The sequence below is a fragment of the Elephantulus edwardii genome, unplaced genomic scaffold, assembly GCF_000299155.1.
Source record: "Elephantulus edwardii isolate Elephantulus edwardi_28Jun2011 unplaced genomic scaffold, EleEdw1.0 scaffold00063, whole genome shotgun sequence".
Lineage (NCBI taxonomy): Eukaryota > Metazoa > Chordata > Mammalia > Macroscelidea > Macroscelididae > Elephantulus > Elephantulus edwardii.
The window spans coordinates 6,873,019-6,889,160 of record NW_006399813.1 but is presented as its reverse complement, the minus strand read 5'-3'; the positions used below and the strand labels follow the sequence as shown (position 1 = coordinate 6,889,160).

At 45.0% G+C, this 16,142-nt stretch overlaps 1 pseudogene; it reads right to left on the bottom strand.

Moving 5' to 3' along the window:
• The window catches only part of LOC102847719, a 25,450-nt pseudogene extending 11,382 nt beyond the window's left edge, over positions 1-14,068 (bottom strand).
• Between the last annotated feature and the right edge of the window lie 2,074 nt (positions 14,069-16,142).

Sequence of the window (16,142 nt, the reverse complement as noted above, 5' to 3'; positions counted from 1 at the left end):
TGTCATCAGCATAGAGGGATAATTTTACCTCCTCGTTGCCTATTTGGATACCTTTTATTCCCTTCTCTTGTCTTATTGCTATTGCTAAGACTTCAAAAACAATATTGGATTTTTAAGTTTTTATTTTGGAAAATAGTATTGTTACTTAAAATGCATAACGTTTTGTTTTTAAACAAAACAAAAAAAGAATAAATATCTCCAGCTTTGGAAACCCTACGGGGCAGTTCTGCTCTGTCCTTCAGGTCACTGTTAACAGGAAATGACCCCACAGCAGGGGGTGATGGGCACTGTTAGTTATTTCTACACAACAGCTGCTTAGCTGAGTTGCTTTCACATTCAAAGCAACATTCCTGTCTGGAGCATATTGTAATTCTTATTTTACATGTCAGAAAACAGAAGTCCAGAGAGAGTAAGTAGCCACACAATTAGGGAAAGGGCAGGCTGGGCCTTGAAAGCCAGGGGCTCCCTCCGAAGGTGCAAGCTGACCACTGAGCCACACTGCCTTCCCCTTTGTTTGCATTAACAGCCTCAGTTCCTGGTCAAGGCCATTCCTGTGAGGTTCTAAAAGCTGTCTTGTTTTTCTTAAACCCATGAGGGGTTTCATAAGCTTTTCTAGTAATTTGGGATTCCCTGCCCCCACTGCCCACCCCCAGTTACCTAGCTGGCCTGTTTAATTCTGGCTAAGTAAAGTGCATAAGTTTCAGGGAGTAGGAACTAAGAGGTAAATATTCAGGCACTGCTCTTCCTGGTGAGTGTGCATACAGAACTCAGGTCTTAATGACCTCCGCGGGTGCATACCGATCTTAATTTACTCGCAAAATATTTAACCCCAAGACAGCCACTCACAGCTTTCCAAAAACACTTTGGGACCTCTTGCTTCTTCTTCAGTAGCCAGTATAGTCCCAGAAACGTATAATTAGTGTAATAACAGCCTCAGCTGAACGTAAAGAGGAAGTACTGCAGCCAAATACAAATGGTTTACTTGATGATTGGCCACGACACAGATTTCATTGGCTTGAGAGCATGAGAAACACTGAGTAGAAATGCTACACGTACGGTGTCACATCTTCTGTGGGGAATCCTTGACCTACTTCCTGAAAACAGCCATTGAACACTCTATAGAGCCCACTCCTGCTCTGACACACATGGGGTCTTCTTCAGTTGGAAGTGACTCAACAATAACCGGTACTGGTGGGTGCTCCTCAGAGCAGAATCTGGCACCACCAAGGTGTTCAGTTTTCATCAGGTGGCACAGGTTAGCTTGTAGACCCTGGCCTTCTCAGGCCAGCCTGCTTCTTTACTGTCAGCTAGAAGATGAACCTGCACTCATTGGCCTATCTCTCTAAGAGGTCAGCTGAAAGCCAAGAAGACAACAGAGAAGTGCTGGCCACTGGAGAGGCACCTCTGCCACACTGTCACAAGTACCGGGCTAACAGGCCACTGTTTGCTGTATAGTTCTATTTTGTTAGACTTGGATTCACTGATTCACTGACTCCTCTGTGGCATGTGCATTCCAACCTCTGACCATGCTCCCACTCTGTACCTGTTTCCTGTGCTTATCTAGAGCTGCCAATTTTGCTTTGTGGGTGAATGGTCAAACCAAGGACACTTCTTTGCCTGATTTTGCCAAGTTCTGACTCTTCAAACCTGAGAGTTTTTGAAGAAAGAGGACCTGGGTCACAGTGGCCAAAGGCAGTTTTCAATTTGCCTTCCAATTTGATTCTGTACCACACCTTAGACAGGAAGTTAGTTATCAGGTTTAGGGTAGTTTGCTTGCTGCAGACCTGGGATGAGGACAGACTGTCTAGCAAATACAACTGGTCTAGAGTTTTAAATTTACTAATTCTTTTTTTTTCTCACTCTGACTCATGTACCCTGTTGTTGTGTACTATCGAGTCAGAACTGACCCTCCGGCAGGTTTTCCAAGGCAGTAAACCACATGGGTAAACCTTGCTTGCTGACAGTGAGAAGGACTTGAATCACTTGTTACAGAAGATCGAGGAATGCAGCCTTCACTATGGAATGTTTCTCAATGTCAGGAAAACAAAGATGATTACAAATTGGACCGATAGGCAACATCATGATAGAGGGGAAAAGATTGAAACTATCAACAGCTTCATCTTACTTGGATATACAGTTAACACCTTTGGTACCAGCTGTCATGGAATCAGGAAACATGTTGCTCTGGGAAAGTCTGCAGTTAGGGACCTCTCCAAATTATTGAGGAGTAATGATGTCGGTTTAAAGACTAAGATGCATCTGATTTCGGCCATTATTTTTCTGATTACTTGCTATGCATCTGAGAGCTGGACAATAAATAAATAATGATGACAGAAAAAGAATTGATGCCTTTGAGCTGTGGTGTTGGAGAAGAATGCTGAACACTGCATAGACTGCCAGAAGAACAAATTCGTCTTGGAGAGGGTGCGGCCGGAGTGCTCGTTGGAGGCAAAGATGATGAGGCTTTGCCTTACACACTTCAGACATGTTGTTAGGAGGGGCTATTCCTTGGAGAGGGACATGATACATGGAAGGGTGGAGGGTCAGCAAAGGAGAGGAAGATCCTCGACCAGGTGGATTGACAGAGTGACTGCTGCAATCAACTCTACGGTGTCAGGAAGTGTGAGGATGGCACAGGATAAGACAGGGTTCAGATCTGTTGTTCATAAGATCGCTATAGACTCAATAGCACCTTACAACACATGGGAGGAGATTTCCCATCCTTCTCCAGTGGAGCAGCTGGTAGATTCGAACTGTTTGCTTTTAGGGTTGCGGTGTAGCATTTTACCACTAGACAGCTAAGCACTAATTCTTTTTAATTGTCATTGTGGAGTAGTAGTAAGTAGTTGCTCTGCCAACCAAAAGCACACGGTTTGAATTCACGAGCTACTCCATGAGAGAAAAATGGGCAATGCCCTGTGCAATTTGCTGCCTCTGAAAACTAGAAGGTCTTCTGTGGGTTGGTTCAAATTCAGTGGTGCATGGCAACAACGTTGACATTGAATTGACACCGATCTGTAGCTGACTTTCAAGTACATTTTTAGATGTTGTAAATCACATGGGAGGAGATTGCCCATCTTTCTATGACACAGCTGCTAGTGGATTTGAACTATTTGAGAACTGTCACCTTTGGGTTGGCAGCAAAAATAAGCCACCAGAACTCCCTTACAAAAGGGCATTAAACTACAATAAACACTGAAGGACGTTAGCAGAAATAAGCAAACACCCATTCTACAGATGAAACACTAAGGCTCCTACGGGCACAAGCTGCAGGACACTAGGGTGTTTTTCCAGTGGCTACGTGCCAGGGAAGCCTTCGGCTGAGGGCCAGGTCCAGACCAGGAACAAGGAAACAGTGAGTTTTCAGGAGGACCCCAGGAGCTTATGAGAAAGGCTGGGCCCTGTAATTTGACACTCCATCTGTTGATTTTGGATGTCTATTCCAAAAATCTTCCTCCCCAGCTAGGGTGTGGATGTCCAAGGTGGGGGAGTGGTTTGGTAACCTTGGAAAATGTTTACTCCTTTCTCCTTCCTTCTCTGAAACCTATTTAATCACCCCCAAAAGGATTACAAGCTCTTTGGGGCTCAAGGACTAAATCCAAATGTGAACTAGAAAGTAAGACCAAGACCAGTTTTCCATTTTAAGGCTTTTCTTGTTATTGTGTTTAACACACCTGTTCCCCACACCAGCTGTCGCTTCCTAGTAGATGATAACTGTGACGAGGAAATGTGATGATGTGGCAGGGTTTATACATGACATGTTAGGTGCCATCAAGTTGAGTATGACTCATGGTGACCCTAAGAACAATAGATTTGAACCCTCTCCTATCCTGTGCCATTGTCACAACTTCTGACACATTCAAGCCCATTGCCACAGTCACTGTGTCAATCCACCTGGTTGAGAGTCTTCCTTTTTTGCCATTCCCCCCAAGTTTCAAAGCATGATGTCCCCCTCCAGGAAATAACCTTTCTTAGAAACACCTGCATGGTTCAAAATCAGAAAAGGAGTGTGTAAGGAATGTGTCCTATCTCCATACCTTTTCAATATGTATGCAGAACAGATCATTCAAGAGGCTGGACTTTATGAGGAGAAGTGTGACATCAGGATGGAGGAAGACTCATCAACAACTTGCCTTATGCAGATGACATAACCTTACTTCCTGAAACTGATGACTGCCTGAAGCATTTGTTGCAGAAGGTCAAGAACTATAGTTTGCAATATGGTTTGCACCTTACGTCAAGAAAACAAAGATTCTCGCCACTGCATCAATTGGCAGCATCATGATAGATGGAGAAGAGATTGAGACTGTTAATAATTTCAGCTTGCTTAGTTCCATAATCAATACTTTTGGCAGCAGCAATCAGGAAATCAAAAAATGAATTGTGCTGGGAAAATCTGTTGTCAAGGACCTCTTCAGAGTGCTGAAGAGCAACAGCGTCAGTTTAGAGATTAAGGTGCACCTGATTCAGGCCAAGGTCTTTGCAATTACTTACTATGCATCAGAGAGCTGGACAATGACCATCGATAACAAAAGAAATGATGTCTTTGAGTTGTGGTGCTGGAGAAGAGTATTGAACATACCATGGATTGCCAAGAGAATGAAGAGGTCTGTCCTGCAGAGGGTGAAACCAAGCTGCTCCTTGGAGGCAAGGATTTTGAGACTCCATCTCATTTATTTTGGCATATAGCCAGGAGAGACCAGTTCTTGGAGAAATATAACCATGTTTGGAAGGGTTAAGAGACAGGGCAGGAGAGGAAGACCTCAGATGAGATGGATTGACACAATAACTAGGGTAATGAGGGTAGGTGTGTTGGCAACAATGACATTGGCTCAGGACAGAGTAGGGTCCAGAGCTATTGTGCATAGGGTCACTATGAGTCATAGTATAACAACAATAACAACATGTTCCAAGTATGCACGATGAAGCTTCACCATTTTTGTACATTTGGCTGCACCTTCTCTAAAATATATCTTGTTCTTTTGGTATTCCAGGAGCTATTCAGTACTCTTCTCTAACACCATAGTTTGAAGGCACCATTTTTTTCTTCTATTACCCTTATTCTTTGCTTTCAGTAGCATAACTAGTGATTGAAAAGATCATGATCTGAATCAAACGTACCTTAGTCCTCAAACTAACATTATTGTTCCTTAGTAATTCAGAAACGTCCCTGACTGCAAACTTGCCCAGTGCATTATGTCTCCTGATCCCCTGACCACTGGTGCCTGATATGGATTCAAGTAAGATGAAGTTGTTGACAGTTTCAATCTTTTCGCCTTCTGTTCTGATGTCACCTATCAGTCCAGTGGCGAGGATTTTTTTTTTGTTTGCAGCAAGTGCTTCAATTCCCCTTCACTTTCAGCAAACAAGATTGCTGCATTCCAAAAGTTATTAATGAGTCTTCCCTGATCCCGACACCAACCTTTTCTTCATAGAGTCCAGCTTCTCAAACAATTTGTTCAGCATAAAGATCAAATAGATATGGAGAAAGGATACAACCCTGATGTACTCCTTTCTTAATTTTAAATCATGTAGGGTCCCCTTGTTCTGTTCATACAACAGCTTCCTGGTCTAGCTTTCACATGAGTACAATTAAGAGTTCTGGGATTCCCATTCTTCTCAATGTTAATCATAATTTGTTGTAATCCACACAAATGCCTTTATGTATTCAATAAAGCACAAATAGACATTCTTCTGGTGCATGACATAGATGGTCCTAAATAATTAATATTCTTTTTTAAAAAAGAAAAGTAGAGGCTTGCTATTTAGATTTGACAAATTCACTGTCACAATTCTGTTTTCCAGTGATAATTACTGAAGTGATAGGTAGACTTGACAAGGCCTCGAGGGGTTGATGAATTACTGGGTTGGTTGACTTGGAGTTAAACATTGTCAGTACATGGAAATTAAACATTGATCTGCAAAAGTCTCATGCATTCTAACAGAGAGCTGTTGTCAAGAGCTGAACTAGGTATTACATCTGCCCACACTTACCTTGATCGTCTGGCAAAGGTCCTATTTACTGGAACCATTCATATTGAGATATGTTTTAATCCATAGTGGAAACATGGGAGAAAGTTGTATGTCTTAGATCTACTCCTTTACAGATAGTGGGCCAATTTAGGGACCAGGAGGCCAAAGAGATGGTGCCCACTTGAAGGACTGAGTCTCTTGAGAGCCTGGAGCTTTTTTCTCTCCAGTCTTGTCTGGATCTGAAAAGGATGCAAATAGAAGCCCTTTGTAATCTGCAAAAACACAATGTAAGCCTCATGCAGAGAGGCAGAGCTTTGGGACACAGAGCAAAATGTCCAATACCAGGCAACCTTGGCTCTAAACCCCTCCTAGACCCCTTGAAAATCAGCTCACTTTTCTACCCTCAGTTCTTAGTCAGTAGGAAATCTCTCTCTCTTGCATGAAAACCTGGGCTATCCCTGTCACCGGATACTAAACCATGTATGTTTAGTAGAGACTCATCACTGCTCATGATACATTTAACTGTTTTGTAACATAATTATAATCAGCCCCATTTTGAGAAAGGAGAAAACTGAGGCTCAGAGTTCCTTTGGGACCTCTAGTTAGTGAGAGGCAGATCTTGGATGGGAGCCCTGACGGTTCTCCAAGCTTCTTCCTCTAAGTTTCTGTTCCTTGGGCGGTATCATAAGTAGGTCTGGAGTCTCAATCAGATCATAAACACATAAGGAATTGGATGCTTGCTCCTGCTCATCTCTGGAACCTCTCTAGACTTCTAGTTTATCACATTCATAGTTGGTGTTTATGGTAAACTGAAAAACTCTGCCCCAGCCCTCAAACTATGACCAGTCCAAGTCCTTGGAATCTATGAATGATATTTGGTAAAATTATCTTTGCAAATGTGGAATCTTGAGATCATCCTGGTTTCTGGATTGTTGAAGTGGGCCCTAAATGCCAACACAAGTGACCTTGTAAGAGAAGCAGAATTTGAGACACAAAGAAAAAGCAATGTGGTCACGGAAACAGAGACTGGAATAATGCAGCTACAATTCAAGGAATTCCTGAGACCAGTCGCTGGGAGAGACAAGGAGCAGCTTCTACAGAGCCTCCGGAAGGAATCCGACTCTACCACAAGCTTCATTTTGGTCTCTGGCCTTCAGAACCGTGACAGAATAGATTTCTGTTGTTTGAAGCCCCCAAGATTGTGATAATTTGTTACAGTAGTCAAAAGAACCTAACACAAAGTCCTAGAAATGGAAGTGTCTTAGAACTGGAGGTCCAAGTGAGCTAAGCCATCACCTAGCTCTTTCCTTTGGTTTGTAGTCTTGAAAAAGGAAGTGGTTTTATAAAAGCCACTTGACATATAGAGGCAGAACCAGAACTAGGACATTGTTCACTTAGTGCTGGCACTACGTTCTCTGCCCACTTGTCACCTGCCTCACATGCCAAGGTCCTGAATCATGGAAGTAAAAGGCAAAGTGGGTTTTCTTACTATATTCTTCTTTTATGATTATTTGAAAAGCAAAGAGAGGTAAGTTGGGGAAATGACTATAATCACACCACCAGTGTGTGACTGAACCCAAAATAGGATGCAGGGTTTCAGTGGCTTGGTTTTGCCCTGGGTTTTACTTCCCACATTTCTCTTTCTGTAAACTGTGAACTGGGCAGATACAGATACTCGTCTGTCTACCTCTGTGTGTACACGCACACATGTCCACATACCTGTGTATCTGACTTTGTTAAAATCATCTGGAAGGACATCTTGAGAACATGTCCCAGGATATAATCTAGGAAACACTCATTGTCGTGGACAAACGAAGCAGTGAAGGAAATGGGAGCCTGCAAGACAGAATGAGAAGCAGTGGTTCAGTGGTTGTTCTTGACTCCCTTCCCTAAGCCCACAGCCGTCAAAACCCTTTGCTGGTTTCACTGGGCTTCTCCTGACCCGGACTTGACGCCCACCGACAACTAGGTCATTAGGTGCGTTATCTATTGCTTTGGAGAAATGGGTTACTGAGAAATAAGGAGACAAATGCTACAATAATCCTGACTATTGAGTTCAAAAGGAGGGAGATATTAAAAAAGAAAATAGTTAAAGGAGATTATAATCTAGTCCCTGACCCTATGCCATCTCTGTCTCCCCTAACATTTCCCACTAAGATAGACCCTGGAACTGGGGGGAGGGTGAGAAGTGGAAGAGAAGGGAGTTTGGGTGCAAACTGTCCTTGGGGACATACCTACCGCCGTGGGGCTGAGGCACATATGTGGTTATTGTTAGGTGCTGCCAGGTCAAATATGACTCATAGCAACCCTATGAACAGCCGATCTGAACCCTGCCCTATCCTGCGCCATCCTCATCATCTCTGACACACTAGAGCCCATTGCTGAAGTCACCATGTCCGCCCATCGCCTTGGAAGTCTACCTCTCCTTCTCTGACCCTCCATCTTTTCAAGCATGATGTCCTTTTCCAAAGACTACTAGCCTCACCTAGCTACATGCCCAAAGGATGAATGACAACGCTTCACTATCTTCGCCTCTAAGGAGCACTCAGAATAAACACAAACTCATTGCAGTCAAGTTGATTCTGACTCAGAGTGACCATCCAATAGGTTTCTGGAGCTGTTAATCTTAACAGGAGAGGATACAGGAGGCTCTTCAGAGGAATTGGAATCACTGAAGATGCTAGGCTTTTCAACTAGCAGCCCAATCCGCTATAACGACTTTAACACCAGAGCTCCTTACAAGAGATTAACAGTCTTAGAGAAATCTAGAGGGCCTTGGAGACGATCTGGAGCAGAGATGTCTTGTATCTGCCCTGTCCTATATAGAACATCAGTGACCAACAATCTTGCTAATGTCCATTGGACTCCCGATAACAGGGAAACATCAGCGTACAGAGTCGAGGGTGCATAGATCCCACGGCCTTCAAACAAAGACTATCACCCAAACTTCCCCTGCTTCTACAAGAAGGGAAGTGCATGAGAAGGGCCCACCAGGAGGGATAAGGACACTGGGCATCCTGTGTAGTCCCAGGAATGGGAAGACCACAAAGTCCTCAAGGTGAGGAGGAATCTAAGCCCACGGACTAGACAGAACTTCTCAGTAGTTGTTGTTGGTTGCCATCAAGTTGACCTCCAACTCACTGGTGATTCTGCAACTGATAATAAAAGTCACAGAGAGCTACAACTTATGGTGCCCCAGGCAGAGGGACTCTCTCTGTCTCTCTCTCTTTTTTTGGAATTCTCAATTTGCTTTTATTTAATTTTCCCTAGTTCTTGTTCCACAACTTCTATTGTATGTTGTTTCTGTTGTTGCTGTTTGCCTTCAAGTTGAGCACGACTCATAGTGACCCTATGAACAAAAGGCCTGAAGCCCCTCTACAACTATCTACATTTATCAAAGTTCATAGAGTTTCTGGAGGCAAGTTGTCTTATTTTAATAATTTAATATGATTTTAAGTATGAGATTAAAGCTACTAACTAGCTAGTGTTGGCTGGCTAGAAAAATGCATATTTAATATATGTTTTTAAAAATACATTAGTTGATCAATTTAGGAGGTTTTCAAAATAATGAATAAAAGTATATACATTCTTAACCTTAATTTTTTGCCTTTGCCTTAACCTTAATTAATACCATTCTCAATATGATGTTACTGACTTCACACATTTTAATGTTGTTGTTGTTGTTGTTATGTAACGTCAAGTAGTCTGCAACTCATAGAGACCCTATGTACAAAAGCTATAAACAACCCTGCTCTATCCCATGCCAGTCTTATGGTCTCTGACACACCTACCCTCATTACCCTAGTCACTGAGTCAATCCATCTCATCCAGGGTCTTCCTCTCATGCTGTCTTTCCACCCTCCCAATTAGAATGTCCCTCTCCAAGGACTAGTCCCACCTTGTAACATGCCCAGAGGGACGATCTCTTAAAACTAATGGTTATCACAACAGCTCTGTACTAATGAAAGCGTTATTGTTTACTGTCAAGTTAGAAATGACCCATAGCTGACCCTCTGGTGGGTTTTCAGAGGCAGTTAATTGCACAAGAGGAGATTGTCCAAATTTCTCCTGTAGAGCAGCTCGTGGCCTCAAACCATGCACCTTCCGGATTGCAGTGCAGCTTCTTGCCACCAAGAGTAGCATTTTAAAGTTCATTTTGTTTGGAGGGTCTATTACTTGGAAAGGGGCATCATGTTTGGAAAGGTGGGAGAGGAAGACCTTGAACCAGATGGACTTGCATTTAAAAATAATGAATATTTTTGACTGCAAGCAATAGACTCAAGAATGTCAGAGTTGATGAGGATGGCACAGGACAGGGCAAGGTTTTGATTTGCTGTTGATAGGGTCTTTATGAGTCATACTTGACTCAACAGCACCTAACAACAATAACAACACAGTGGGAAAAGGACTTACTCTTAGTCTGACAGAACTAACAGACTGAAACCTTTTGGGCTGGCAACACGACCACCTACAGACCATGCCACCAGAACCAGCCCTTACTCTGGAAGATTTATCAAACCAAAGCCTTTCTGTTGTGCTTTCCTGGCTGTTCCTGTAATATATGGCACACGTGTACGGTGCCAACTGTCTCCAGAATGATTCATTAAGACCAGACTAACTAGTCTAGGACATGGCCATCAACCAGAACACCTCGGCAGAGGAAGATTCTGTGAAGACTTCTCACGCTCCACTCTCCTGTCCCTCCTCCCTTGTAATACCCAGAGTCCCAAAGGCTGTGAGATGGCTCAGTCTCCTCTCTCCTAAGTACTGGTACGTGGTACACTGTCTCCTTTTTTGCGTTCCAATCCCTGCCTCCAAATTCGGTGTTTCTGGCAGCAGATGGCAGAACCTTGGATTTCTGTTAACAGCTCTCTGCACAATGGGGTCAGGCTGTTAGGATTCATAGGGCTTTTATTGTTTGGTACTTCTTGGTAGCCAGAACTACTTCCTTCTAGGGCAGGAAGCCAACAGAGCACTCAAAGTAAGACCAAAGTTATAGGCATTGCGTCTAACTGTCCCAAACATGAACAATGCATAAACCACCCTCCCATCCATGCCCACTTTCCTCGGTTCCACATAAACTGCAACAGAGAGATGGGAGACAAATAAGAAACTGCAGAAGGAGAAGATACCTCTAACCTGAAGTGCAGTGACATAAGAAATCAACAAATTGGACCACGTTTGCCTGAGAGGAACTAGGTTTGTTTTTTTTTTTTTTTTTTCCTTCTTACTTCAGCTAGACTATGAATTTAGGGACTGAAATTTAGTTCTATAACACAAAATAGTTTCACTTCTCACCATTCTATTCTGTGATTTTTGGATGAATACCCAAGTAAGGTCCAGTTTCCCCTTTATTCCTTCCTCTTCTGGGGTTTGACCGGTAGGATGTTGTAGGGAGAGAGCCTGGGCCAGCTCCACACAGGTAAGATGAAGCAGGGTTTCTGGGTGTGTGGCGGTTAGTGGTGTGTGTGTGGTGAGTGGGTTTCACTTGTGTGGCACAGAACTGCTAAGATTATGTTGAGAATGCCTGGTCACATCCTGGGGAGCCACCACGAGCTAATCGAGGGGAGGAAGTTCACACTCCCTTGCTCTGAAGCTGACCCCAGAACTGGACAAAAGTCTTAGCGTCAGTACTGGAGTGCAGGGGAGTGAACAGGGAATAGCTGCAGCCACCTTGCATTCCTAGAAGCTCTGCCACCAGCTTCCAGAAGCTTCTGGGCTGGTAGAGGGGGCTGTGCAGAAGATACCTAAAGAGTGAATTGGGTCAAGGATACTGGAGACTTGGGGTCCTCATTGCCCGGGGATGTGAGCTCAAGAACTAAAAGAGTTGTTCCTGTTCCCTGTGTTGCATCAAGGAACATTAATGTCACTGATGCACTGTGCCAGGTGTTTGCCTTCTATCTTCTGCCTTTGGGCTTGGGATTGTTAACCCAATTTCCTAGGTGAAAAGGAATATGGAGGTGGCAGAACAGGTCTGCCCACTGACACCCTGTCCTGCATCCTGCACCTGCAAAGATGGAGAATTCCAGAGAACAGAGTCACTCCAAGGTCAAAAAGAAGCGAATGGAGCCAGTCAGGAAAGCCAAAAGGGAAGGAGAGCAAGGATCTCTGGGAGTCACGTGCTGGTGTCAGCGCCTGCTGGCGAGTATCCCTTTAAGAGCCCAGTCCAGGTGTGGGTCAAGCCCTGCACAGTTTCAGTTTTGGCAGCAGCATCCAGTGCCTTGCTGGCAGCAACCAGAGACACAGGGGTTACGAACTGACCGGCAGGCTGTGTCCCTGGGACTGGGTCATCGAGGGAGAAGGAAGTGGTTAAAAGTAAGTTTGGTCCCTTTGGGTTCTCTGGACAAGATGTCATCTAGGAAGAGCCCCGATGATGGTTTAGGCAATTCCCTGTTTTCTCAAATCCCAGCCTCACAAAAGCGAGGCTGCTGGACAAGGAGGCAGGCTGTGTGACTCTGTGTGGGGTGGGGAGAGGAGGTACATAGCCAGGTGGGATCTGTAAGACGCAACCTATGTGCAGAGACCCCCGCCCCTTTTCTGCAGAAGATGACAAGAAGCGGTGTCCCTAGCCAGCATATGTAGTTCTTTCCTTTGCATTGATGCTCTGATTTTCTTACTAACACCTCCACAACGTGAGCTAAGGCAAATTACCCAAATGTTTCATTTCTCTCTCTCCACCTCAGTTTCTCAATTTGTAAAATGGGGACCTAACGAGATGGGGTTCAAATGAGAAAAAATTGCGTGTAGGATGGCTATGTAACCTCTAGAACAAAATGGCAATTGTTTGGCGTTCCTCAGTTGAGTTTACTCAATCCAAGATTCACGGAGCGCCTCAGAGACCAGGAGTTGTATAATGCAAATGAAGTCACTGACACATTTTCTATACTCTTCTGGTCTTTGATCTTCTCTCCTTCAAAGTTTTTCTCTCCTGAACCTGTAAGGGGCTCTGAGATCCTTTCCAATCTCAACCCTGCTCTGTGCAAGTAGCTCCTAGCAACACCGGTGCCCAAGTAAGTGCGCCTGCACGGTCCTTTTGCTAAGCCGCTGCCATGGAGCCCATCCTGGCTCATGGCGACCCTTTAGGACGTTGTGGTTGAATATTGCCACATCGGAAGTGAGTCATAGCTGACCCTCCAGGGGATTTTCAGAGCCAGTAAATCACACCAGAGGAAATGGCTCACCTTTCTCCCATGGAGCAGTTGGTGGATTTTAATCGCATACTTTGAGTTGGCAACACCAATGAACGAGAGTAAGACCCCAACGAGCTGGATTGACCTGGTGACTATAGCAATAGGCTCAAGTGTATCAGTCATGATGAGGATGGCACAGGATAGAACAGGGTTCAGATCTATTACTCCTAGGGTCGCTATGAGTCACCCTTGACTCAAAGCACCTAATAACAACAATAAGCCATTGGAGTTCACTTTATGGCCTAAAGAGTTTCCGAGGTTTTCGTCTTTATGGTTTATGAATGCAGACTCCTACGTCTTTTTTCCCCTGGAGAGACTGGTGGGTTTGAACAGCCGACCTTTCAGTTAGCAGTTGAGCACTTAATCACTGTGTCACCAGGGCCTCATGTCTTTGCTTCACTAGTGGAAACTGAGGGCATCATGGGTAACCGAGTGAGGCAGGGCAGAGAAGCTTCCAGCACACAGGAGCATCCCGAGCCCCATGTCCTCCTGACTGCAGCCAGGGGATCTCAGAAGACGAATCTCTTCCTTCCTCACCCTCCCCTTGCCCATCCTGATGGCATCTCCATGCCAGCCATGCGGGACCCTCCAGTTCCGGCTGAGCAGCTACGCAAGCTTCTCTCAGCCTCAGTTCTCTCCATGGAACTTGATGGTACTCAGGGCTGCCCACAGCGTTCATGTAGTTTTGACTATAGCCTTTTCCATCAGTTGCTCCCTTCACAAGGGGACATTAGCAGTTTCCCCACTAGGCCACTGGAGGTCCCTAACTTTTGAGGGAGTTCCAGCTCCCTGAAGAGTGTAAGTGGTGATGCATGCTCAACTGCTAATTGCAAGATTGGCCCTTGAATCCACTGGAGGTACCTCAGAATAAAGGCCTGGCCACCTACTTCAAGAAAGTCAGCCATCGACGATCATAGGAGCTCAGTTCTGCTCTGACATGCAGGCGGCCATCTTGGGTCAGAGTTGCCTCAAACATGACTGGTTTGGGTTTTTGTTTGGTTAATATCAGGAGCCCTGGTGGTACAGTGGAGTAAGTGGGTTGCTAACTGAAAGGTCATCAGTTCAAATCCACCCTACATGAGATATGTGTGTGGTGGGGTTGAGGGGGTGAAATGCATCACTCTACTTCTGTAAAGATTCACAGGCTTGGAAACGCTAAGGTGTCATTCTACTCTATCCTGTAGAGATAGTATAAATTGAAATTAGCGTGATAGCAATGGAAGGTAAAAGTAAGTATCCAAAGAGTTGTCTTACATGCCATTGATTCACAACGACTGCATGAACAAAAGATCTGAACCCTGCCTTATCCTGATTTCAGTTGTTGTGGTAGAAGGCTCTCCCTGGGACAGGACCTGGAGGAAACACAGGGTCTGCACACGTCAGATCTGGACCTCTCCTCCCACCCTTCTCCCTGCCCTGGGTGAGGTGATACAGAAGAAAACAACACAGAGTCGGAGGTCGGAGCCACAGCTGTCTGTTCCCTGCCTGTCTCTTAGCAGTCTAGACCCCTGGGCTTTATTTGGTTAAGTCATGTGGTAGCATCAGCTTTCGTTTAGCAAAAGGTTTGATAGTCCTCATGCCACAGCCGAACAAGCTGTGCGAGTGGTGCCGGGTCAGCCTGCAAGGTTCTCTTTCTCCCAATGCTGTCAAGTCAGAACTGACTTTTAAGTTGCGGATGAGGAGGAGATCGTCCATCTTTCTCCCGAGGAGCCACTGGTGGATTCGAACAGCCAGAAAAACTCAGCCTTTGGGTGAGCAGCATCACTCCCTCCTGAGTTATATTCAGCAACAATAAATGAGGATATTTTGACATCAGCTTAGTGGTAAGGAAAGGTGCTACCAAACCAAAGGAACATGCTTCAGCTGACCAGCTGTTACATGGGAGAAAGAAAGCCATGCTGTGAGGCACGGCCTCTGAACACCCGCCTGTGGAGGCTCAGCTGTGAGTCCATTTGACCTGAGTCCATTTACACAACATCGACAGCAAAGAAAGGAATAGAACTTTTGTATTGTTTCGCTTTGAGTGTTGTTACTTAGGTTTTGCACTCAATGGTGACCTTCCATTCTTGTCTTTTTTTTTTCCTGGGTGGGCTGGGGCTAGAGTCCCCGAGTCACTGGCATTGTCACAGTGTGACGGAGTGGAAAGGAGCATTGGAGTCAAGGCACAGGCTACAGGGAACAGTGCAGGTAGGAGCTAAGCCTTGTTGTTCATTACATCAAGTCAGCTCAGGGCATGGTGACCTCATGTACGGCAGAACAAACATTGCCAGGCCCCGCACCATCTTCAGGATTGCTGCTATGCTGGAGCCCAGTGCTGTGCACACCGTGTGTGCTGAGTGCCCTCCACCAGGCAACGCTCCATTGTAATCAACAGGATCCTCACAGGCTGACTTTTGGGAGTAGATTGCCAGGCCTTTCTTCCTTGTCTTAGTCCAGAGAACCAAAACCTGTTGACCATGGGTGACTCTGCCAATAAAAGCATACCTTGGAGACATTGTGAGTTCGGTTCCAGACCACTGCAATAAGTTAACTAGTGTAAGAAAGCAAGTCACATGGATTTTTTGCTTTCCTAGTGCATACAAAAATTGTTCTCACACTATATCCTGGTCTATTGCTGGTGCTTTGGTGGCACAGTGCATTATGTGCTGCATTGTTAATCAAAAGATCGTGATTCCAACTCACCAAGTGCTCTGTGGGAGAAGGATGGGCTGTTCCCTCCTATAAAGATTTACAGTCTTGGTAGCGTGGAAGGTGAGCGTGAGTCTAACGCAGCTCAATGGCACTGGGCTTGGCTTTGTTTTAGTAGAGTACTAAGTGTCTCAACCAGGTGGGTTGGCACAGAGACTGCAGCAAGGGGCTTGAGTGTGTCGGAGGTTGTGAGGATGGCACAAGACAGGACAGGGGTCAGATTGCTTGTTCATAGGGTCGCTATGAGTCGTACTCAATGGCACCTAACAACAACGCGAAGTGTGCAATTGT